Raw genomic sequence first — 24,581 nt, forward strand, 5'->3', positions numbered from 1 at the left:
CTTAAAGCAGACCCACTGAAATTAATGGGATTAGCTCCAAGGTTCACAGTTTGCTCTCAGCTTGACTAAGCCTGGCTCTAACTCAACAGAAATGAGAAAGATTGAACAGATTTCCGCTAAAACGCTACGGGAACCTTATTGCAAACAGTAAGCACTCTGGCTTCTTGCTCAGCCTGCGAACGAGGCTCACGGATCACAAGTTCTGCATTCCGCAGCTACTCCGGCGGCGGGTTTTGCAACTCGCAGGTGCAAATGGATGGATCCCGGCTAAAGCGCACAGAGAATTAGCTCCTCTCCCGCCCCCTCGTAAATAGACCCTCGGGGGAGCCCGGAGAGAAGTTAGAGGGGAGGGGAGATTTTCGCGGAGCAGCCCATCGAGCATCCAAAGCCGGGGTGAAGTCTGAGCGAGGGAAGGCAGAGAATCTCCTTTGGCACGCCAAGCCTCTCCGGTTTCCCGGAGATGGAAGCTTTTAGAAATGAGAGGCGCGAAGCTTCCCCACGCCCTCATTTATCCATCCCTGCCTCATCCATCTATCGCGTGGGGGGCATTGTCTTTCCACCCACCCCCAGTAAGAGCTGAATGCGGTGATCCGGAGTGGGGGAGGGAGGAAGAGGAGGAGGAGCACGATGACTTCATGCAGCCGGAGCGCCGTGAATTTGGGATCAGCAGCTGTAGCTGCACGTTGGGGAGGCAATGACAGCGGGAGCTCCGCCCGGGCGTTTGTCCAAAGCACCCCCGGCGTAAATCTTTTTCCAAAATAAAAAAACACACACCCCTACTTTGCAAATAAACCACCACCCGCAACAACCTGCAGGGGGCGGAGAGTTGCCCAAAAGCTGAGGAAGCTCCGCCGCAGTGCGAGGGGGAAAGAGGAGACGATGCTCTGAATCGGCCATCGGGGAGGTGAGTAGATGTGTAAGATACACACGCACACCCTTTTCGCCGCCGTCGCTGCCACTTTAGCAAAGGGAGGCGCAACACGTGCGGAACCAACGGTGTGGGCGAGAGAGCCTCGCTTGCTGGGCCGAGCGCCCCGTGGTGGGGGCTGGAGAAGCCGCTGCGGCGAGATCGGGGATGCTCCTCTGCTGGCATCCGAGCGGGGCTCCCCCGCCCGCCTCTCCGCTGCTGTCGAGTGACAGCGGGGGCCCTTCGCTGCTGAGAATTGGGCTGGGGGTGGGGACTTTGACTCGGAAGGGTTCCTCGGCACTCTGGTTTCTGGGGTCCCCCTCCCTCCTCTCCTTATGTTTTCCAAGCAGGCTTGCGCGCAGAGTGAGCCTCCTCCCCACCCTTCTCGAGGGGCAGCTCTTGTTTTCTCGCCTTCCTAAAAATAGCCCGGAGAGTTTAGAGGGAGGGAGGGTTGCTGCGGACGGGAGGGGGGGGTGCTGCCTCTCTCCTGCCTTCCCTCGGACCAGGACCGGCGTGACGGCGGCTCCTTTGCTTCCTCTTCTCCTCCCCAGGACGTGCGTAAAGAAGGAGCACCCGTTGGGGTTTGTGGCGCTCCGGCGGGATGGAATAAACGACGGACCTACGCGCCAGTGTGGTGGACTGCTAAGGGATGACGCCTAAACTATGGGACATGTGACAGCTCTACTTCAGTTTACTTAAAGGTAGGCCAAAATATTATGGCAGGGGTTGGGGGGGTCAGGCCGGCTGGAGGGGCGGGTGTGCGTGGTCATTTACTGCTCCTGGGTCCTGGACACTCCTGGTTCTCCCCACACAGTCCTGGGGCTGACCATTTTGGTTGCCACCATATTGGGAGCTGCTCTTAAAGGGTGCTACCATGTGTCTTCCCACCCCACCCCCAAACACAAGCAGCCATTTTAATGTCATGCACATACAGTTACCGGTACACTGCTGGTAGTTGAGAAATGTCAGTAACAACAGTGAGGCCCATGGAGAACTAGTTGGTGATGTGTCGGGATATGAACCAGTTCTTGTATCAAAGTCTAAAAAGAGAAGCAATCTAATCTAGAGCCTGTTTTGGATCGTAACCCAAAATATATGCTTTCTGTCCTTTGTGCTACTAACCCTCTTCTGTATGATGGTTATTTTTTTTTTAAAAAAGGGTTTAAAGGATTAGGTTCTCTGAAGGATGACATTTGCTACGTAACACCTGTATTATGGACCCTTGATTTGAATCTCTCTTCATCAACCACAGGGAAGGTGCCAGGCAGCAGCCCCCATATTTGCTGTTGGATGCCTTCAGTGTTTCAAGCATTTGGCTGAATAAAAACCCACAAACTGGTGGGTTGTGTAGTAATCTATCATTTCCCTCCAGTAATGGAAAATCCTTCCTGCCTGAAACGTGGGTTTTGTGCCAGAATGTGCAATGTGTTATGCCAATAGTCTGCTGAATGCCATGGAAGCTTCCTTTATGTTTGCTGGAAGCAAATTAATTTTGAGCATTTTGTTCTTTTTAGCAAATGTGGAAAAGAAGGAAGTGCTTGCTGTGGGCCGTTCCAAGTTCTACCACCACATGCTACTAATTTAAGTGATAAATATGGGTTAAAATCAACACTACCGCTTGTTGAAGGGAGAGACTGCCAGCCAAGCCACCTATCTTCTTTGATTAAAATTAGGAATGATGTGTATCAAAGTGGTCGCTGCCTACAGAAATGGGCTCAAAGTCTCCTGTTTAGTATGGTACACTTGGACTTTTGAAGATTTCTGTATATAGTAGCATAGATGACCTGTTTGAAGACCCAAATATATTATTGCTATAGGTTGCCATCTTTTGCTTTCCTTGGTGTACATTCCATCTTCTGAGCAACTGAGAAGCTGTTTTAAAATAGAATCTATGTTTGACAGGTGTGAATCTTGGTTAAGAGCCTAATTATCCACAGTTCTTGGGTATGTACTGCTTCTCAACTACCAGAATGATCTCAGTGTTTAAATAATCTTTTTTCCCCCTAAGTATATATTTTCACAGAGGGTTACATTTATGAAGCAGATGAGAAGAACACACAATGTGTTAAGAAGATGTGTGGCTCATTTAGTAATCAGTTTACTAAACCACTGATGACTACAAAAAATCTAAGGGGGGGGGAATCAACATTTAGAATTCTGTTATTTTCTAGAGCCTCATTAGGAGGTCACTGAGGTCTTTCCCAGAATAAGGTAACATAATTGTCTACCATATTTCAGCTTCCTATATAATTTGGGAATATCTTGGCCTTGTGTCGGAGGTACATTTTGAGCATCACAGTTTCTGGAAGGAGATTTTAAAATGTATCCCTTTCAGACTTTTCTGGTAATTGACATACCCTTTTACAGTATTATGCATGTGCCTCATTCTCGCTCTGAGCACTTTGGAAGTACTGGTATCTTGATTGTTGAAGGCTGGTTTAGGGAAACTGGCCTTTGAGATATTGCCGGACTCCCAGATTCCACCAGCATCAGCCAACATGGCCGTTGGTGAGGGTTTGTGCAGGTTATAACTCTTGCATTTGTGATCCCTGATTTAAGGACACACTTTAATGCCCTGTTTTGAGGAAGGTCCTTCATTCACATATTTCAAATCATTGCAGTACCTTAGCCTACGAGTGTGTGTGTGTGTGTGTTTTAAGAAACTTTGGACTCTAAACTCATTGCAAATCATCCTAGAATTTTCAATACCCTTTTAATCAGTGATGTCAAATGCAGTGAAGAATAAGCCAATATAAAAATTAAGAGGATAGGCCTGTAAAATATGTATCCGTTGCTAAAGCACAGAAGAACTCTGCATTCAACACATATGTGCAGCAGTACACACCTGCATACCACATTTCTTAGTTCATATTCACACAAATTTCATATGTGTTCATTCACACAAACATGTACAGACTCATTGAACATGTGTACAGCATAACTTGAAAATCTGTAAAAGAAATCATGAATATAATAAACAAATGAAGCTACTTATTATTGGACAACCTTGGAGAACCACTGCCAATCAGTGTAGACAGCTCTGAGCTAGATTGACCATTGTTCTGACTCGGGATAAGGAAACTTCCTATATTCCTCCTTTATTCTTGGATCACCTTGAGGAGACCCTTTTATCTTTCTTTAGACCCAGTTCCAGTTCTTCATTAGACCTAGTTCCAGTTCTTCACCATTCATTGTGCTTATTCCTTGAAATTGTTGCACTTAGATATTGCAGTTCTGCAGCCAGACACAGAATAGTGAAGGAGCATTAACTGCTTTGTACTGTATATTCTGGCGTATAAGACTACTTTTTAATCCAGGGAAATCTTCTCAAAAGTTGGGGGTCGTCTTATACGCCAGGTGGAGAATGTGCGGTTGAGTATATCTCAAACACTATATTTTAACTGGAAAAGTTGGGAGTCGTCTTATACGCCCAGTCGTCTTATACGCTGGAAAATACGGTAAATTCTCCTGTATAGGAGCCATCTTGTTTAGCCTAAGTAAATCTTGGGTGATGGCTTATGGCCCAGGCGTCAGCAAACTTTTTCAGCAGGGGGCCCGTCCACTGTCCTTCAGACCTTGGGGAAGGGGTGGATTATATTTTGAAGGGGAAAAAAATTAATGAATTCCTATGCCCCACAAGTAACCCAGAGATGCATTTTTAAATAAAAGGATGCATTCTACTCATGTAAAAACACGCTGATTCCCAGACCGTCTGTGGACCAGATTTAGAAGGCAATTGGGCCGCATCCAGCCCCCGGGCCTTAGTTTGCCTACCCATGTTTGTGGGTATGTAGATGAACCACTTGTTGTTGGCATCCACCGAGAGACAGTGGAGTGTGCCTCTGGGGGTGAAGCCAAACCACTGTTAGCCGCACTGATGTGACCTCTCCGGGGCACAAGCCTGGGCAGTGTGTATGGAGGTCCTGGGATGCCCAGACGATAAGAACCCCCCCCTCTTGCCCTCACTGATGTGGTCCAAAGGAAAGCAGAGCAATACATTTGGCACCAGCTTGACTGCAGGAATTGCCAGAAGGAGGCATACAGGGTGCCATTAAATTGTAAGGACTCCACTCCCATTTCCTCCTTAGCCTTCTCCCGAAGATAATCCACAAGGCAGGGGAGGTTTAGAATCAGAGTTTTCCTGATCCTAGATGGGCTAACTTCCCATGTTGATGAGCTTCATCTGCCCCCATTTCCCTCTACAGCGCATGCAGAAACTGCCTCCTTGACCATTGGACCTACTATTGGTCTCATCCGCTCAATCCACCAGAGCCTGTCTTCTCATGCAGGGGATATCCTTAACTCCCCGAGAGAGACCCACCCTAACTTGCTTCAGTCAGCCAGTCAAAGCCGTCTCGGTAGTACTATTTATGCCCCCAGCAGTGGGCAGGGGGAAATGGAGTGTGTCATGGGAAGTCATGATCTACCGCAGGCATCCCCAAACGGCGGCCCTCCAGATGCTTTGGACTACAATTCCCATCATCCCTGACCACTGGTCCTGTTAGCTAGGGATCATGGGAGTTGTAGGCCAAAACATCTGGAGGGCCGCAGTTTGGGGGTGCCTGATCTACAGAATTCCCCCCCCCCCCTACATCATGGCCTTGAAAAAGATCCAAAACTATCCATCCTGGGGCTGGCATATTAATTTTTCTTCCATTTGGATTGGGGGCAGGAAGGGAAAGAAAAAGTTGCCCTCAGCTGGTCTAAAGGTAAAGGTAAAGGGACCCCTGACCGTTAAGTCGAGTCGCGAACGACTCTGGGGTTGCAGCACTCATCTCGCTTTATTGGCTGAGGGAGCCAGCGTACAGCTTCTGGGTCATGTGGCCAGCATGACTAAACTACTTCTGGCGAACCAGAGCAGTGCACGGAAATGCCGTTTACCTTCCCGCCGGAGCAGTACTTATGTATCTACTTGCACTTGGTGCGCTTTTGAACTGCTAGGTTGGCAAGAGCAGGCACCGAGCAACAGGAGCTCACCCTGTCGCAGGGATTCGAACTGCTGGCCTTCTGATTGGCAAGCCCTAGGCTCTGTGGTTTAGACCACAGCGCCACCTGCGTCCCCATTCAGCTGGTCTACAGATAGCCAAAAATAGTTTTGCTAGAGTAGGAGATGGACTAGAACAACCTCTTCTGTGGTAGGCTACCTCAGCTGTTTTAGCAGCAGTCTGTGGTGGTTTTGCTGCTTTCTTTAAGCAAGGCTTGTCCTGATTTTAGTTCTGCATGAAATAATGATTTACCTCAGCCACCTACAGGTCGGTATCTTGCATTGTGCTCATGGAGCTTCAGCTTAGCAATAGCCTTGACCGACCATCAGTGGTGTTTTCTGTGCCATTGTTCCTTCTGTATCTCTGCTTGGGCAACTGGCCTTGTCAGTCTATTTCTTCAGCTTGCCGGGTTCTGGAATGAGCAGAACAGGAAGACTGTTGTACTTCAGTAGCTGTGCGGAAGAGGATTTTGGCTGGTGTAATCTGGCATTGTCAAGCAGTTTTTGACAGGGTGCTTGAACTTGCACTTCCTGAAATTGCTTCTTCTATGAATTGTTAGAAGTAAGCAATCCTGATGATCCATTGCAACTGATTCATTCCTACTGGGTCGGCATTGCAAGCTTGAGAACGCCTACAGAGTTGCCATTGGGGCTGTTGTGCCTTTAAGTGGCATGGCAGCCAGAACTGGGAATGAGACATGCCAGCAAAAGCTGCATCTGTTGGATTTGCTGCCTGTTCTGCAGCTATTATAGAAGTGCCACCAGACAAAAAAGCAGCAACGTTAGCTATAAGTTCTGCATTGTGGTCTGTCTTGAGAGAGCAAATGTTGCTGTGGCTTTTATGGCAAGCTGTTCATTGGTAGAGCTGATACCAACATGAAATGGTTTATCTCCATCTGTTGCCCACCTTTTCAACATGGAAACTAATTTATTGGGCAGAGTGGCCAAGATTCATATGAAAGTTGAGGAGGAATCCACTGAAGCCGTTGCTGTGCTTACATGTAAACTGTATTGGTTGGTTGTAAAGAAGGAGCAGGAGGATGAAGGTACAAGTCAGAATAGTTATGCTTGCCTAGGAATTGACATGTAGGGGTATATAGCTTTTAATGGCATAACCACTTAAGAGGAAAGTTACCAGTAAGTGGCTTTTGCCTTCCCCACCCATCCCAATTCAGGGTGCTGTTCTTCTGCTTTACATTACTGCTTCCATGGCTGCATTTTATTTATTTTTTAAAAGGAAAAGCTAAAACTGTGTGAGTTATGTAGCTTAGCCCCAAAGAAATGGGTCTCTCTAAAGAGATGAGCTGAAGGAAAGAATTGGGGGGGAGGGGGGTTGCTGATTTCATTCTGTTCTCATAAAAATGCTCCCACAACCTGACATGCCTCAGAGGGTAGAGTTGTCTTTTGGAAGCAGATGTTAGCGTGGGAGGCAATTATAGCCGATATGGAGAAGCTACTTCACACAGTGAGGAGGAGAAAAATATAGAGGTGTTTGTGGGAGGACAAGGAGGCAAAGTCATCTTGCATGGAAAGAAAGAGGCATTAATTAGTGCGGGAAGATAGCGACGTAAGTCTTCAGCTATCCTTGCCTATGTTAAATGTTAAAGCTGTTCCAGCCAGAGGCTGTACCCTTTGTTTTCTTCTTCGCCCCTGTGCTGTAATGCATTTATTGCCCACTTACCTGTTACCCACCTTCCCTCCATTTAGGCAAATGGGACTTGGTGGAAAGCTTTTCCTTACCCAGCCAGTGTGGTGTAGTGGTTAGGAGCGGTAGACTCATAATCTGGTGAACCGGGTTCGCTTCCCCGCTCCTCCACATGCAGCTGCTGGGTGACCTTGGGCTAGTCACACTTCTCTGAAGTCTCTCAGCCCCACTCACCTCACAGAGTGTTTGTTGTGGGGGAGGAAGGGAAAGGAGATTGTGAGCCGCTTTGAGACTCCATCGGGTAAAGCGGGATATCAAATCCAAACTCCTCCTCCTCTTCTTCTTCTTCTTCTTCTTTTGCCCCATTTTGGTGGGGCCAGGGAGAGAAGGTTAGAGCAGGGAAGCACATTCAGTGCACTCCTTTTTGTGACTTGACTGCTTCCACCAAGATACGAGTGTGCTCAGCTAAAAAGAACACCAGGCTTAGGTACCTGCTTAGTGCTCGTGAATTGGACATAGTGCGGGAACCTGATTTCTTTTCCTTTCTCTCTAGTGCTTTATCTTTCTTTGGAAAATGTTCTGTTTCCTAAGTTCATACTGGAAACGATGAATGGATGCTAACTGCAAATAATGTTAAGTGAACTTGGTAGTTTCAGTGTTTTAAGCTTTGTTTATTAAATGCAAGTAAAATAGACATGCCAAATTAGGTAACAGTCTAGGGTACCAGAATTAGTTTTGATTTAAATTGAAAAATTTCAGAAAGAAGAGTGGCAGATGAAGTTAATGGACTATGCCAAAGTGACGAAACTCACCGGGAAAATTCATATCCTGCAGGACCAGACCTTTCTGAAAGACTGGAATAAGTTTGTTGTACTGTATTTGAAAGACAATTGTAAACAATCGTTAGTAGGGTTACAAGAAGTTTTGTAAGGTTAAATTTATCACTTATTACTAAGTGTGATTTTTAATTGATTTATTTAAGAATAGGATTTAAGAGTAATAATAATAATAACAAAATGCAATATTGGGGTATAAATAAGAAAACCATTAGCCGAGGTGGAGGGAAGTCACAGGCCGAAATGGTCAGTCGGATTTTATGTACTATATATAAGATGGATGTCATGTTTTAAAACTATTTAGAAAATTTAATAAAAAATATTTTAAAAACTGCAAATTACCCTATAACATACCAGAAAAGACTCCCAATTTAAAATATATCTATCTATCTATATATATGATGCTGATATGTATGTATATAAGTGCTGAGGTTATGTCACATTGGCAGTGAAATAAAGCAAGGAGTGTATCAAACTCCTTTTCATATATTTCTTGCATATCACGTTGCTGAACTTACAGCCACAGAGACTTTGGGGAGGTGGGGTTTCTCCAGCCATAGCTGCTGGCTCCCTCTGCATAGCATAGGAGTATCTTGAAAGGACTTCACAAATCTAGTTTGTGCAGTGTTTTGAGGGCTGCAGATTTTTAGATGCCTTCCTCTCTTGCTGCTGCACCTGAAACTTGCTCTACTAACTTCTATAATCTAGCATCTAATTCTAAGAGCTCCGTATTTGGGGAGCTGAAACATACTTGGCTCCCAATAGTACATGCTTGTTGTAACCATGATCCTTGTGATACTCCCCACCCTGCTCAAAACAGCCTTGATTTAATGAACCTAAGTACAAGTTATTGACTTAGCTCTGATGAATATTACCCACTTGTTAATCTACGATGCTTGTTTTAAAAGGAATCTAAAATAGCAGAGGTCTGTATTGATCCATTTTTGTCATCTTTCCCCCTCCCTCAATTCAGAGTTGTCCTTGTACTAACCTTGAACATAACAGTGAGTTTTAAAACATACATTGCAGTTTCACATTGATGATTTAAGCCATGCATCTCCTCATTTTGGATGGCTAAATATGATGGGTGATTGAATAATACTTCCTTCTCTTTCTTTCCCCACTACCATGCTGCTCGCATATTCTGCATATTTAATTTTATTTTCTGCTGAGCAAAACACATTGCTGCAATACTCTTCCTTTTTTTCTTTTTGTTGTGTAGGATGGCGTAAGTAGGTGCTGATGTTGACACAGCATTTGTGGATTCAAAGAGCTGTTTGTGTTTGCTAGAGAAAAGAAAGTAATGTTTCACAACAATGGAGATGGGAAGGGGCCTGCACTGGATATCACTTAATGAGGATTCTAGAGGCATGTCTACTTTAAAGTAAGCCCCCAGTTCAGCTTGCTTCGGAGTAGACATGAATAAGGTTGTACTGTTCATTACATTTTTGTGCATGCAAGTTTGGAACCACCTATAGGGTAAAAAAAAAAAGTGTCACTAATGGTGATTCTCATGCATTCTGTTGATTGGAAGTACAAGATTGTATTCAATAGTGATAGAGGAGAGAGCAAAGGGTTTCAGATTGATAAACGTAGAATCAACATGGTTTTACATTAACAGCAGGGTTTTATTCCTCTGAAGCAGGCTTCTTCAGCCTCAGCCCTCCAGATGTTTTGAGACTACAATTCCCATCATCCCTGACCACTGGTCTTGCTAGCTAGGGATCATGGGAATTGCAGGCCAAAAACATCTGGAGGGCCAAGGTTGAGGAAGTCTCCTCTAAAGATAGGTGCTTGGATCAGGTCTAACTGCAGAAGCCCTTAGCAACCTTAGTTCCAGGTGTTCAATGATTGGTTATGGTTCCTGTGGAATTTTTGGAATTCACTGCTGTCAAGATATGCCAGTTATCTCTAATTTAGAAGACTTTAGAAGAGGATTACAAATTCACGAAGAATAAGTATTGTCAGTGGCTGCCAGTCATGATGATTTTATGAGTCATCCCTGTTTGGAGGCAACATGTCTCTGAGAATCAGTTGCTGAGGTGTGTCAGAGGGAGTGGGCTATTGTCTTGATGCCCCACTTAGGGACTTCCCAGAGGCATCTGGCTGGCCACAGTGGGTGATGGGATGCAAAAACTAAACAGACCACTGGGCACATCCAGCAGAGCTCATCTCATGTTCTCTTGCTGGGAGTCTTTCCTAGAGATGTGGAGCCCGGGGGGGGGGGGGGCACATGGAAAAATGGTAGGAAATTGGTTTCTCTCTTCTCCCCCCCCCCCAAACTTTTCCAGTTTTTTCCCCATGGGCCTTCGTATCACTAGCTATGCCACATCTATCTTAAAAAAAAAAAGTTCACACCTAAAATGAATATGACAAAGTTACTGAAAATAAACTGAGCACTCATCCAAGACCAGAGGCTGTGGCTGACTATTGGATATAGGCCTGCTGTGGCGTAATATGTGAAATGGTCCTTAGTGCCAAGGTATCATCATGCAGAACACCAGCCATTGGCAGACTTGAAGGTTGCAGGTTCTAATTCATTTTTTTTACACAGCTCCAGATTCAAAATAGTCACTTGGGGTGGGTGGAGCAAGATTCACACGGGGGGGGGGGGGTTCAAGGGGTGGAGCTAAGTATCCATGGCACTCCATGAGCTGGGTGGGCAGACTGCAGGTTTGGAAGATCTGCTTTGTTTTTTACTAGAACCCGGAGTCTTACCAGCCAGAACCAAACAGTGGCTCAGATGGGAAGCTAGGAACTAAGGAACCAGATGTCTCTGGGTTCAGGCTCTGTCCAGGAGTTTGTGATCAGTACCAGAACCAAGCACATCATTCCTGCCACACACAAATCTACTTACGGTTTTTGGGTGCGCAAGCTCTGTGTGTGTTGCTTTCTATTTGTTAGAAATTTGAAAGTCAGAAATCCTTGCTGATCTTCTGCAAACGACTTGGAGACCAATTGGTAGACCCCAGTCTACCATCTTCCCACCCTTGCCATGAGTCGTAGTTGTAGCTGAGTAACTGGACATAAGGTATTTTAACTGGCTAATTAAGAGGGAGGGCCCTTTTAGTTGGTCAGGGGTACCTTTACCTTTATTGATCAGAAAATCTTTCTAATCTACTGCAGACTACCCAGCAGAAAACCGTGTTTTCTTTCCAGCTCTCCTGAAAAAATTGCATCATTATCTCCATCATGTATTGCAGATTGTGCCCTGAGATTTACTGCGTGTTCGGCCCAGGAAAGTTCAGTCTCAAATTAAGCTCTGTGAAAGTCAAGGGAAGGCTCCAGTTAATCTCTAGCAATTCAAAAGACTATATTCAAATAGGTGAGATTTTAAAGAGAATCTTATTTTATATGGGGACTTTGTATTGTTCTGGAGCTTTGCATCATGAGTGGTGTGCTTAAATTGAGACCAGAGTGCACAGGAGGCAAAACTGGGTTTGGATGTTAAGCACACACTTGTGGTTAGGTGTGGATTTCTTTGGGTTGGAAGCCCTCTGGCTCTATCCAAGCAACTCGGCTGGAGCTGAAAGGCTTGTTGTGTAGGAAAGAGCAAAAATCTATTCTGTGCTGCTCCAGAGGTCAAGACTGTATGTCAAGGGCTTGAGGTACAGGATGGTAGATTTCAGTTGAACATTTAGGGGAAATGTCTTAACGGTAAGAGGAGTTTAACCATGCAGACAGTTACCTAGCAGGAGATGATATTCCCTCTCTCACTAGCAATATCCAGACAGAGGCTTCACAGACATCTATTGGGATGGCCTTGTTCTGGATTTCCTACATTGAATAGGAGGCTGAATTAGATGGCTTACAAGTCTCCCCTCACACACTGCCCTTAGAGCTTGCAGCTAATATTACCAGTATGTGGCTAACATTATCCTGATTTTTAATAATTGTCACAACTCTTCATTTCTACTAGAGTGGTTCCATTTCAGAAAGCCATGTGACTTTTATTAGATTCTGCTCCTTGTTTAGAGTACAGCTGTTCTCTTTGAACACAAAGAATATGTGAAATTAATTGTGCATGTGTATATATTATTGCTGAGTATCTTTGAAATGCATCCAAATTGGATAGAATATGGGAAATATAAGACATTTGCAAAATATTGACACTTGAAGGGGGGAAAATGTTGGCTATACTATATCAGTCCTAAGATTGATCAATCCTAAGATCCTAAAATCAACCCTAAAGTTTAGATCTATGGTGCTGCTGGAAAAGACGGAAAATATAGGGCAGAGTCTCCCTCCTCTGAGCTCTTAGCCCACTGTGGAACCAGCCATAAGTGTGATTGGTTGAGAAACTGCTCCCAGCAGCATTCCTACTGGTAGTAGTAAAGATAGGTCATTGTAATAGGGCCATACATGGGTCAACTGAACCCAGAGCTGATTGTTAATTTTGTCACTCCAGCATTCACTGGCTGGGATTAAGATTACTCTGCTGTTAGATTAATAATTTTTTAATGCCATGATGCATGACCCAAACATTCTTTAGGATTTTCTCTAAATTAAATAACATTGAAGCTGTGTTCAACACCTGGCATTAACCTATTGCAGGGGCCACCAGCTTTTTTGGAGCAGTGGGCACATTTCAGATTTTGAGAACATTGTAGGTGCCAGTCACAAAAAGGCTGACTTTGGGAGCATGCCATAGCACAACAGGGCTGCCACAGGGGGTGGGGCATAGCATGACACAGAATTACAGACAATACAGTCATTGCTACTTCTCTCCCCACCCCTACCCCCCAGAACAACCTCATGCTTACTGTAGGAAGTCAGTTATGTCCTGCTGGTCCTGACTGTGCAGATATACCGTAACTGCTAAAGGCATAAGAACCCTGTTTTCCCCAGTGCCAACCCTAAACCCAAAGCCTAGGAGACATTCCTAAGCCTTTTTGCTAAATTTTAGCACTCTGCCTTTGCTGTTTGGAGAGGGGATTCTTTAACATCCACCTGCACTTACGTATTAGTATTTGTGGAAATTAGCTTCTAGGGAGTACTTTATCTCTGACAAACCCACCACAGGAAAGATGCATCCTGGTTGCTAGGAAAAAAAGAAGGGCAAGCTATGGCTATTCCAATGATTACTAGAAAATGAGAGAGACGCAGGAGAAGTGCACTAAAGGAAAGGGAAGTGCACTAAAGGAAATGCACACTGTTTAGGACTCCAGGGATTCCTATTGCCTGGTTTCCAAGCAACTCGGTCGTCAGTGACAGCTCTGACTTCACTCATTGGCTAAAAACACTGAAAGGCATGAGCAGTCAGGCTGCATCATTTCACAGAAATTGCTTAGAAGGGTACCTGTACATTTTGCTTACTAACTTTATTTCTAGGAGGGCAAGTCACGAAAACTCAGTCTGGTCCCCTGCCTGGAACCACCAATGAAAGACTTGGGCGCCAAGTTGGTAACCCCAGCCTATAATAAAAAAGCTGCCTTGATGACGTTTGTTATGGTTGCATGATGCAATATGACATTGCAATCTCCTGGTTTGTAAATGTTCCAAATGTATTGATTCCTCAGTCAAGCATCTTTTGCTGTGATGCCTTGTACTCTTTTTGGTGCCTCCTAAAAGTGCTCTTGTTTAGGCTAGCCTACCCAGACATGTAAAGTTGACATATATTTTAATCTGCAGTTTTAGCATATAGTTTTTACTTACGCTGTATTATAGTGATACTGTCGTCCGGAGTTTTCCCTTTCTATCACTGGAGGGTGTTTCTATCGTCCCTTCCAAGGTTTTTAAAGCTCTTGAGATTCCTAAGGCTGCAGTTCTCTGCACAGTGGAGGATATTTATTTCCTGTAATGGTTTGGTTAAAGATGCAAAATTAGCTTCAAGAGCTAATTTTAATTTATCTAGACTGGTTGCCTCTCTAGGGGGAGCTTCGTGCAGAAGGAAATGCTGAATACTGTTGACTTGCGTGCATACGGTTTCCACTGCTGCTGCTATGAGTATTGCTGATGGTGGGATGGAAAGGTTCTATTGAGGCTGTCATGTTTATTGATGGCCTGTCTGCAATTCCACGTAAATAACTTAAGTCTAGTCTTGCTAAAATAAATGACAGGCAGACTATACCCCCAAGTTTTCAGTTGTTTGTGATGACCATGTCTGATTACTGAACGAACTCCACTGGTTGAGCAGGAATAATTCTCCGACTTTACACACTTAACACTTGATCCAATAAAATGTTATAGACATTCTAATTAGACAAACCACTCTTGGTAGACGATGAATTGTGTCAATATTAGTTGTCACCGTGTTGATTCTTTTCATAGAGAACATTTATGGCTCATCTTATTCCACAGTAATATCAGTCATCAGCTTTTGTCGCTTGTAACACCCTTTTCTTCTAGGAGTAATAGGCTTCAAATCCTGGAAAGGAGCAAACCCTAGTTCAGTGTTTTTCAACCTTTTTTGGGCAAAGGCACACTTGTTTCATGAAAAAAATCACGAGGCACACCACCATTAGAAAATGTTAAAAAAATTAACTCTGTGCCTATATTGACTATATATAAAGTAATTTTCCCACGGCACACCAGGCAACATCTCGCGGCACCCTAGTGTGCCGCGGAACAGTGGTTGAAAAACACTGCCCTAGTTAGTGTTTACCTGTGATTAACTTTGGTGTGGTCATTCTAAATAGCCATGGGTGAGCCAAGCTGAAGCGTACAGAGAAGAGGGAATGTGATCCTTCAAGCCTTGTCTCCTGCTGCTGTGGTGTTGCATCTGTACAAGCCAATAGAAGTGGAGGTCAGAGGCAGGAAAGGGACCCTTGGGAATACGAAGAACACAAGAAGAGCCAGATGGAGCAGGCCAGTGGCCCATCTAGTCCAGCATCCTGTTCTCACAGTGGCTAACCAGATGCCTAAAGCAAAGCCCACAAAGCAGGACCAGAGTGCAACAGCACTTTGCCCACTTGTGATTCCTAGCAACTGATACTCAGCTGATGAATCTCTTAAAGCCATCCAAATTGGTGGTCATCACCACTTCTTGGGGGAGCAAATTCCTTTAACTAAGCACTGTTGAATCCTCCTATCAAAATGGCTGCTTGGTGGAAAGGTTGGCTCTGATAAGAGAACTCATCCCCTTATCCCAACCATGAGCCTATGATAAGGAATTTGTATAACCCAAGTGTACATGTCTTCCTGTCTCATGACTGTATATGCCGTCAAGTAGCTGTACGCTATTGCCGAAACACGGTTCTACGGAAGCCATGCTGCTGTTTTCTCAGTAAGGCTTGTTCTTCTATATTCTACCGCATAACAAGTATGCAACAAAGTGCTTCCATTGAGAAATCTGTCCTTTCTTTTTGGTAATGGGGTGTTTCCCCTCACCCCTTTCCAGCCTTGTGTGGTGCACTTGCTAGATGAGAGTGGATGAGGGAAGGCTTGGCAACAGTCAAACAGAAAATAGAGCGACACTCATTAAATCATAGAAGAATTAGAGCATGTAGAAATTTCAGTCTCTCTTTGGAAGAAAAAGTGGGTTGAGAGTACACATGGAAAAAAGATTGAATGAACAACAAGCTTCGGCTCAGAATTTTAAGTAACCTCCCTTTGTAATAGTTTCTACAGGCGAGTTCTAGTGCTGGAAGTGCTTGGATGGTCAAACAGAATAACAGTAGAAAATTCCAACAAGAATATAGTGCTCTTGTATGCTTCACAGTGACCCGTCAAAGAAATATGTTGTTCATTGTTGATAACTGTTGTCAGTGTGGGCATGTAAGATGTGAAAGCAACATGAATTACATGGGGGGGGAGGGTTATATTATTCTCAACACATGCTGCATTACAAAGCTCCATGGCATGATCAAGGGCATGAATCATGCAGTATCATAATGTGGTGTTAATGTTAAGGAATGCAGTAGCAAGAGGGCATGGAAGAGCTACTGGCGACAGATGCAAAAAATGGGCCGGCAATGTCAGGTCTGGCAGGCACAGTTGATGGGGCTGGTGGGGCGCATTTGGCATGAACGGTCACAAATGCAGGTTCCATTATTTGAAGGGAGAATGGGTGACCTACTCACTGTTAGGCAACACTGTATTTAGAAACATTTTAGCTGAATATCAACTGCAATCATTTTGTCTTCCACTGTTCATATCGTAGACACTTATTTTATGTCACATCATCCCAGAGCCTTTACAAATGTTTCAGCTTTGGCACTTCCATTTCTGAGATGAAAGGCAACCCAGTCTTTAGCACTAAGTTGAAACAAGCAACTATCAGGTTTCTGCAGATTGTCATTTGTTCTGATTTATCACTAAAGAGAGTGTTTTATGGGGGAAAGCGGGGCAAAGGCAAAACTGCTCAGACCCATGGCCTAGAAAGCACGGGGCAAGCGGAAAATCTCCTGCTTTCTAGGCAAAGGGCAAGTGGAAGTGTGTATGAGCCCTCTTGGGGGGGGTCATTTTAAGATTTGGTGTGGGGAGGGAGACAGTATTTTCCACATGTCATAAGTATGTCCTGCCTCAGTCCTAAGTGATGTAGGGGAGTAAGATTCATTTGCATTGTTTTCTGATTTCCGTATTGTTTTTTAGGTCTGTGGCCCTCATAACTCATTTGAGCTCTGCCTATATTGGAGAGAACATCAACCCTTTGGTCACAATCCCTTTTTTGATAGTTCCCAATTTTAAAGATAATACTTCTCTGGAAACATTTCCTCTGGGCGAGGAATTCCCATTTGTTCACCCATAGTGCTTCAGAGGCATATAGTGGTGTGACCACATTATTCTTGTGAGTCTTTTAGAGTACCTGACTAAATTCAACCCATGCTTGCAAAGGAAAAGCCACATATTTAATCTTACGTCCAATCTGGCCTAAATGCCACATTTATCTATAGCTCTCCTTTTGGAGCAAATTGTGCCTTCCTGCGATCCCACTTATAGGCTGTTAACTAGCCTGTTTGTGCAGATCAGTTTAATGGCAGAGTTGTGTAGTGTATATGTCATAAAGGATAAAAATAGTGCTGTCATGCAAGCTGTTTTTGATTTCACATTTAGCAGCAGTATAACAGTATCACCAGGCCCAATATTTAGTCTCAACTACTCCTAGATATTTGTTGCATGTGTGGTCATCTCAGCACATTAATCTAGCTTCTCATTTGAGTGTCTGATTTATGCTTTTTCAGTCTTTTTTGAGAGAGGGCAGTAACACAGACTAAAAATAATATGGGTACTTGAGTTTTTGCTGTTGGAACCTGTTCCAGTGTACTGTATTGTGTAACCCTTGAGTCAGCATTCGGGGCCAGGTTCAGTATCTAGGGGATATTCTTATATTACATTCTGGGACTCTAGTTTGGATGTCCATGAGTAGCAGCCTTCCCACAATACACACCCACTCATAAGCCATGTGCAAGCAGTGTTGTTTATTCAGCTAACAACAGTAGATCACCAAGAGATCAACAATATAGGCAGCAGCACTCATAGCAAGAGAGAACTTCAGCAGGTGGCACTGGGATCCATTGACAGCAGGGTAGCTCTAATCATCTTCTCCTAGGTGGATTTCAGCAATAGTATTTTCAGCCTGTAGTGATTCAGCCAGTAACTCCTAGAATCCTCTAACTGACGCTATCTGCAGGGGACCAGTTCCCAAGTCATCTTTGCAGGAAATACAAGCTGGGTATGGGGGAAGCAGGCAGCCAGCCCCCATGCACTGTGCTAGTCTTTAAGACAGCATAGCTTCCTCCAGGAATAAATAGTGTGTAGGGCTTGGATCTGTGCAAGTCTCCAGCTGTTAAACTCAAGATTTGTTTTTCCTTTGGCTACATTCCATATGCCAACTTCCCTACAGCCTGTGTTTGTGTTTTTAGAAGACCTTGTTCACCACAAGTGATCTTTAAAGTAGAGTGATAAGTACTGGCACCTTGAGATGCCCAAGTCTAGCTAGTATGGACTTCCCTAGCTTTTTTCTTTTTTTTTTCTATTGCCATTGCCTATTTTTAATGATGTGTCAAAGGAATTTCACTAGGATGCAAGGAGATTTTATTTGATTGAAATGTTAGTTTTATTCAGTAACAAATATTGATCAGTTTCCAGCTGGTGCTACAATCTCTGTGTTGTGAAAGTACACAGTTACTGTACTGAAGCCAAGCAGATCTGGCTCTTTTCAGTCCCCAAATGGGAGACCAGCTGAGCACAGCAGCCTGAGTTCCATCGTGTAAGAAAGGCTGGGTATAAATGTAATAAATGGTGGTTTGGGTTCTAACTAGACACCTGCAGACAGAAGGGCTCCTTCCATTCACAGATGGGATTCAGATCCAGTGGGGGTTCACATTGCGGAGAGGCCATTTCTGCCGATCCTTCCACTGTCTTCTAGTGCTGTTCTAGATGGGGCCCTACCTTCCAGAGCAGATTGTCAGGAGTAAAAGGGCCTTCAAAGGAATGGGATAATAGGTGAAAATTGGCTCTCCCTCTCATTTGCTGGTGGAAATATCCGAAGAGCAGAACCGTGTTTCAGGGGAAGGTTGTGCAAAGGATGAGAAAGCAACCAGCCTTTACTTTAGGGCATATGGTGATCACATTGCAAGGGGCTACATACACCAGCAGAAGCCAGCTTTCCCACTGGCAGAGCAGGACTTTCTCCCCGTCCTCTCCCCACCATGTCCCTCTGCACCCTTCTCAGATCTGCCCCAGAGGGCCTGGAGAATCCCTGGGAAAGCATACAGGGGGAGGGGAGGGGAGATCATTGTGCTGGGCTTGAAGAAACGCTTGCACTGGTGGAACAATCCCCTTAGCACTACATTGAACACAACCCAATGTAGTTCCATTAAACTTTGGCCTTCAGTTTTTACAGGAGACACACACACACACACACACACATTCCCACATCATGCTGTTCATGTGATGTTGGACTCCTGTAGAGCTTAATGCAAATGTATATCTTTCAGCTCAAATGGTACCCAGTTGTACAAACGCCAATTAATTCAGCAGTTGGATTTGCTGCCCTTTAAAAAGTTACATCTATGTGGGCTTGTTTGTGCCACCCTTTTCCTTTTCTGAATGGGAGCCACTTCAAACAAAGCTGCTCCTCGAATACCGGTAGTTCTGTAGTGAGGAAGAAGCACGTGTGCCAAGCAAGGTCCCATTCAGTATCTTTCTTGCAGTAGAAAAGCTTTTATGATGGGCGTGTGTTTTCTCTTCTCCTTTCCTTTCGGTGCAAGACAGAAACAATATACTCCATGAGTAAATTAATATATGAAATATACTCTAGAAGTAAATGTGTGAAATATAATGCACATGGAAATTAATATGTGGAATGCATAGTTAATATTGCTCATAATTCACCCTAATGGTTGATTACTCTTTGCAGACTGATTTTTATACATGTTTACTCAAGTGAGTCAGTGTGGTTCAGTGGGTAGAAAGTTTGACTTGGACCTTGCACATCAGGGTTCAAATCTCCACTCAGCCACGAAGCTCACTGGGTGGCCTTTGGACGAGTCAGTCTCTCACCTTTCAGGGTTGTTGTAAGGATAAAATGGGGAGAGGGGAGAACCACGTAAGCCATCTTGAACTACTTAGATGAAAGGTGAGATATAAATGTAATGATAAAGTGGGGGAGGGGGAGTCACACTGATTTCAGTGGGGCTCTCAGCCAAGATTTGCATCCTCTTGTTTGCTTGCAGCTAAATGGTGTTATATGTGCATGAGAGATGAATCAATAGGCCTGCTTTGGTAGTTGCTGTGAATACTACAGAGAATATTCCTGGATATAATTGTGCTTAATCACACACTTGACCACACAGCGCTGTGAGAGCTCAGCAGTGTTTGCTGTTGGAAACATTCAAGTGAAGAGAAAGGATTGATTTTCCTGCAGCTTCTGAATGCTACGGTCCTGCCATACATTTTTCAGTAGGCTAATGCAGAAACACAGAAAGGAGCATAGTTGAGCTGCCTCGGACCATTGGTCTATCTGGCTCAGTATTGGCTAGAACTGACTAGAAGTAGCCCTTCAAAGGTTAAGACATGGGCAACTCCTAATCCTTCCTACAGATGCTGCAGATTGAACCTGGAGACTTTTGCATGCGAATAATGTACTCTGCCACTCAGCTACAGCCCTTTTCTGCATCACTGCAATGTGGGACAACAGAAGGGACAGGTGTCTCAGTATATCAAGGCAAATGTTACAAAGTGAGTTCAGTTGCATTGGAGGTGTAGCTCTGGCAGGCAGCCATGATTATGAAAGGCCAATCACTTGCGGCAGTGCATAGACGTATTTGGGTTGCAAATGAAGCAGCCCCTAACTATCCTTACTGGGCACATTCTAACGTCTATATAAGAACTGCCAGATCCTCTTATAGATGTAGCAAACAATCTCCTTCGGTGCTTCATGCACCTGACCAAAGTGGAGGTGCAGAAGGGGGCTAGTAGCATTTCAGATCCCCCTAAAGCGAGAACCTTTTAAAGTGTATAAACAGACTTGCCTTATTCGAATGGAACCCTGCCCACCTCCTACAACCTCCCAGTAGCTCAATGATAACTGAGTTCTGAACGTAGATTATCATGGTGGACTTTCTTGGCCTTGTCCCAAACACAACCAGACAGTGAGGACGAGCGACTGGATTTTTAGTTCTATTGGCAAAGCACTCGGTTCATCCGCTGCTAACGTACAAGTATACAACAACACTGCCCCACTAACTAGCTGCCTAGGCTGCTGCAACTATGCTGGCTGCTGCTGTTTGATGGCAGATGTTTGTACATCCACCATGCCTTTTAATCCAGGCAAGCAAGGGCCATTTCAGCCAGGCAACAGCCTGCAAAGAGGGTATGGAGCAGGTCTGATGTGGCCTGAAAGGGTGGCGTCCTGAGGGCAGATAGAAAGGGCTACATTTGGCTCTTGAGAATAAGGTTCTCCATCCCTGGTGTAGACCGTACGGAGCTTAGGTGGACCAGTGGTCTGATTCATCAGGCAGCTTCCAATGTTCTCATGCTGCCCAATACTCAGTACTTCCAGATGAGTGGTATGTGCATTACAGTATTAATAATTTCCATGTGGTCCACAATGCTGTCAGGAGCATGCTTGTTCCTAAGAGGCACTGATCTTTTACTCGTAGCCTCTAAATGGGAAGGTACATTCAGTCATCCATCTTGGCAGCCAGAGTCCAGGGCTGGAGGAAGGGAAGAAAAGGCCTTTGCATGCTTGCCAGAGCTACAACAGCTGCCCTAACACTGTGCTATTCTTTCCATCTAGCAGAAGTTCCATCTTAACTGCCAGGACTTAGAAAGTAGCTCAATACAGAGACCTTTTTGACGGCAATCAAAAAAAGCAAAATAGCCCGATGTAGCAGACAGGCAGGAATACAATATCTAGCACCAGCAGCAGGTTGTGAAGACGTTGGCTGTTAATTTGCAACACCATGTTGTATCTGCATTATTTATTTTGAGCCCCTGACAGTGGAAGGCTAAAAATGTTCTGCACATCTGAAATCGGTTTCAGGTTGATCGGTTGCGGAGCGGCATAGAGGCCAATTTTCTTCTGTGGGTATATCGAGCAACAAGATAAAACACCCTGGGGGGATGGCACTTCTGACAAGTAGTTAGTCATATGTGAGCATGAAATAAACTCTGCATGGAAGTGTCATTAGAGAAGCTGATTTGTTTCATTTTTGCCATGCTGAAAGTATCCCAGAGAAAAAGATGTATTCTGACACTCTACTCCATGCCTGTGCTTAGAATTATTACCTCAGTAGTACAGACACGTACTGGTGGTTTTAATATTCCTTTTGCCCTGGAAATTTGAGCTAGGGGTCTCTTAACAGAGCATTGTATCCATCCTCACAAAGCTATAGGAAGGAACTGGTCAACAGTGTGGGGGAATTCCTGGTGATTCCATGCACCTTCCCTCATTGACTCTGGAGCAGATTTAGGAGTATGTGGGAGGAAGGGGAATAAACAGAAATTTCCTCCCTCCCCTGTTCTGCTGGTAGATTCCTTCCATCAGGGAACAGAAAACATGGGATACCACCCATAATTCCCAAGATTCTTGGGATGTTGCAATAGTTAAGCTGTTATAAATTCTATATATAAGTTTGCAGTATGTTGAGTCGCTTGCCGGAAGATAGGATGACATAATTATGGTAAGACCAGCTGCCTTCAGTTTTTGCCTGTGTTTTTCAACTGGTGCACATATATTTTCAGGCTGGTCTGTGTCCACCACTGCGGTGGGAACTTTAATGATCCGTGTAATAATGAATTGGTAAACTTATTTCTGCTGGAAACGGACCTAAAAAGGCTGGTGAAATAATAATTGTCTTAATTAGGCTGCATAGTTGCATAACAGAAGAAGTGGAGAGGCTTAGACTTTACCCTAGCTGGTGGAAAAAACAAAACAAAATCCCACTGTCTTCAGTTTTAATAGAATGTGCAGGATACAGGTGTGTAGATAAGTGACAAGCAAGCTGTTTGTTCTAAAGACAAATGTTCAAGTGAGGCATAAGCCTCTCTGAGCAGGTATTCTTTATGTATTTCTTCTATCTGTACATACAGGAAGCTGTCTTATGCTGAGTCAGACCATTTGTCCATCTCGCTCTGACTGGCAGCTATTCTCTAGGACTTTAGTCAAATTTGTTTTTCCTGCCTTGTCAGGAGATGTTGGGAATAGAACCTGGGATCTTCTACATGGAGAGCAGATATTCTACTTCTGGGCTTATGCCCTTCTCCCAATCAGCTTAGGAAACCCTTTGTTGTAGTCCTGCTGAAAACTATCCTGGTGGTGGTCGTCCTCCTCCATACACCTGCTTTTTTGTGTTTCCCAATTGCAAGTGGGGCTAGTTGCAGCAAGTGGGTAAAATGCCATTAGGGGTGGATGTAGCTTGCCTTCAGGAGGTCCTAGGCTCAATATCTGACATCTTTTATTTCAAAGGTTCAGGTACCAGGGAATATGGTAGACCCTGGACAGGCACTGCACATCAGAGTAGACAACACTGGGCTAGTTTGACTTGGTATAAGATATAGGTAGGTAGCCGTGTTGGTCTGCCTTAGTCTAAACAAAATAATAATAATCCAGTAGCACCTCAGAGACCAACTAAGTTTGTTATTTGTATGACACGAAAGCTCATACCAGTAACAAACTTAGTTGGTCTCTAAGGTGCTACTGGAAGGATTTTTTTTTTATTTGGTATAAGATGTCTTCCTATGGGATCCAAAGTGGTTCTTCCCACTTTCTCAGAAAGCACCACCTATTTTGTGTGTGTTCTTTCATCTGCTGCCATAAGTTTTCTAGCATACAAAAAGTGCTGCCCAACACTTAAAAAGGACAGCACTGGTCATCATTTTAAAAGCCTAGTGATTTGTGAATCCAGAGGATTGCTGAGCTGTTAAGCTACTTTCACAAATGTCTCCACATTTATTAGTGCCTTATTATGAATTGCCTGCTTGCCTTCCAAATGAGTAAAATCCTCTATGTTTTTACAGTTTTGCTTTGTTTTTGTTTTTTAGTAGAGGGCAATCTATGATTCCTGGTTAAGAAGGTTTCTGATATCTGTTGTCTGCAGGCATTGCCCATTGGAGGAGTAACACTTAAGAGTGTTGCTCCTCAGGACTTTCTTGAAGAATTGGGTCCTGGCTTATCTGATGGTGGTGAGAAAGGAGTTGTCCTCTTATTGGTGGGATGGAATGAGAAATGGGGAGATACACAGCTTAGCTGTCACTAATGTCCTCATCATGCATTAATGGACCGGGTTCATTGATTTCATTTGGCAATGATGGGAATTCCTTCATGTTGATGCCGTGGGGAGATGCTGCTGATACTGGGCTAGATGGACCATTTGGTGTGACAGCTCTTTTATAAGCTCAGACAGCATCCAGTCTAGCAGAACGAATATGACCTACATTCCATCGCAAGCCCAGAAGCAGCAAGCCAAGTAGGATGGTTGTGCTAATTTCAGCACCAAAATGGGTGGCCCAAATAGGTTCCATGTTTGAAGATATTTATTTAGCAAACAGAGCTTCATCTATGCCCTTGCCCTCCATGCCCATGAAACTGTATCTCCCTCAAATGTTCTCTCATAAGCTTCAATGAAAAGGAATCTTTCTGACAGCTGTACAATCATACTGGGTTTTGTGGACTTTCCGGTGAATGAAGTTTTGGATGACAGTTCGGTAGCACATCTGGTTTAATCCTGTTATCTTTTCCCATTCCTAAATAACAAAGCTTGCAGCAATGCAAATGAAAAGAGTAGAAAGTGCTGTGTTTATGGCTTCATTTGTGCACAACAG

At 44.3% G+C, this 24,581-nt stretch overlaps 1 protein-coding gene across 2 annotated transcripts in view; it reads left to right on the top strand.

The window, feature by feature from the left end:
• Positions 1 to 638: 638 nt before the first annotated feature.
• Positions 639 to 24,581, top strand: part of PKIA (cAMP-dependent protein kinase inhibitor alpha) — a 37,843-nt gene continuing 13,900 nt past the window's right edge. The window contains exons 1-2 of one of the 2 annotated variants that reach the window (XM_033155465.1): positions 639 to 904; positions 1,459 to 1,608. The gene's annotated coding sequence lies outside the window, so the exon portion shown is untranslated. Of the gene's footprint in view, positions 905 to 1,391; positions 1,609 to 24,581 lie in introns of those variants that run through there. The other variant, XM_033155467.1, reaches the window with a different exon arrangement.

This window comes from Lacerta agilis, chromosome 7 (genome assembly GCF_009819535.1).
Source record: "Lacerta agilis isolate rLacAgi1 chromosome 7, rLacAgi1.pri, whole genome shotgun sequence".
NCBI lineage: Eukaryota > Metazoa > Chordata > Lepidosauria > Squamata > Lacertidae > Lacerta > Lacerta agilis.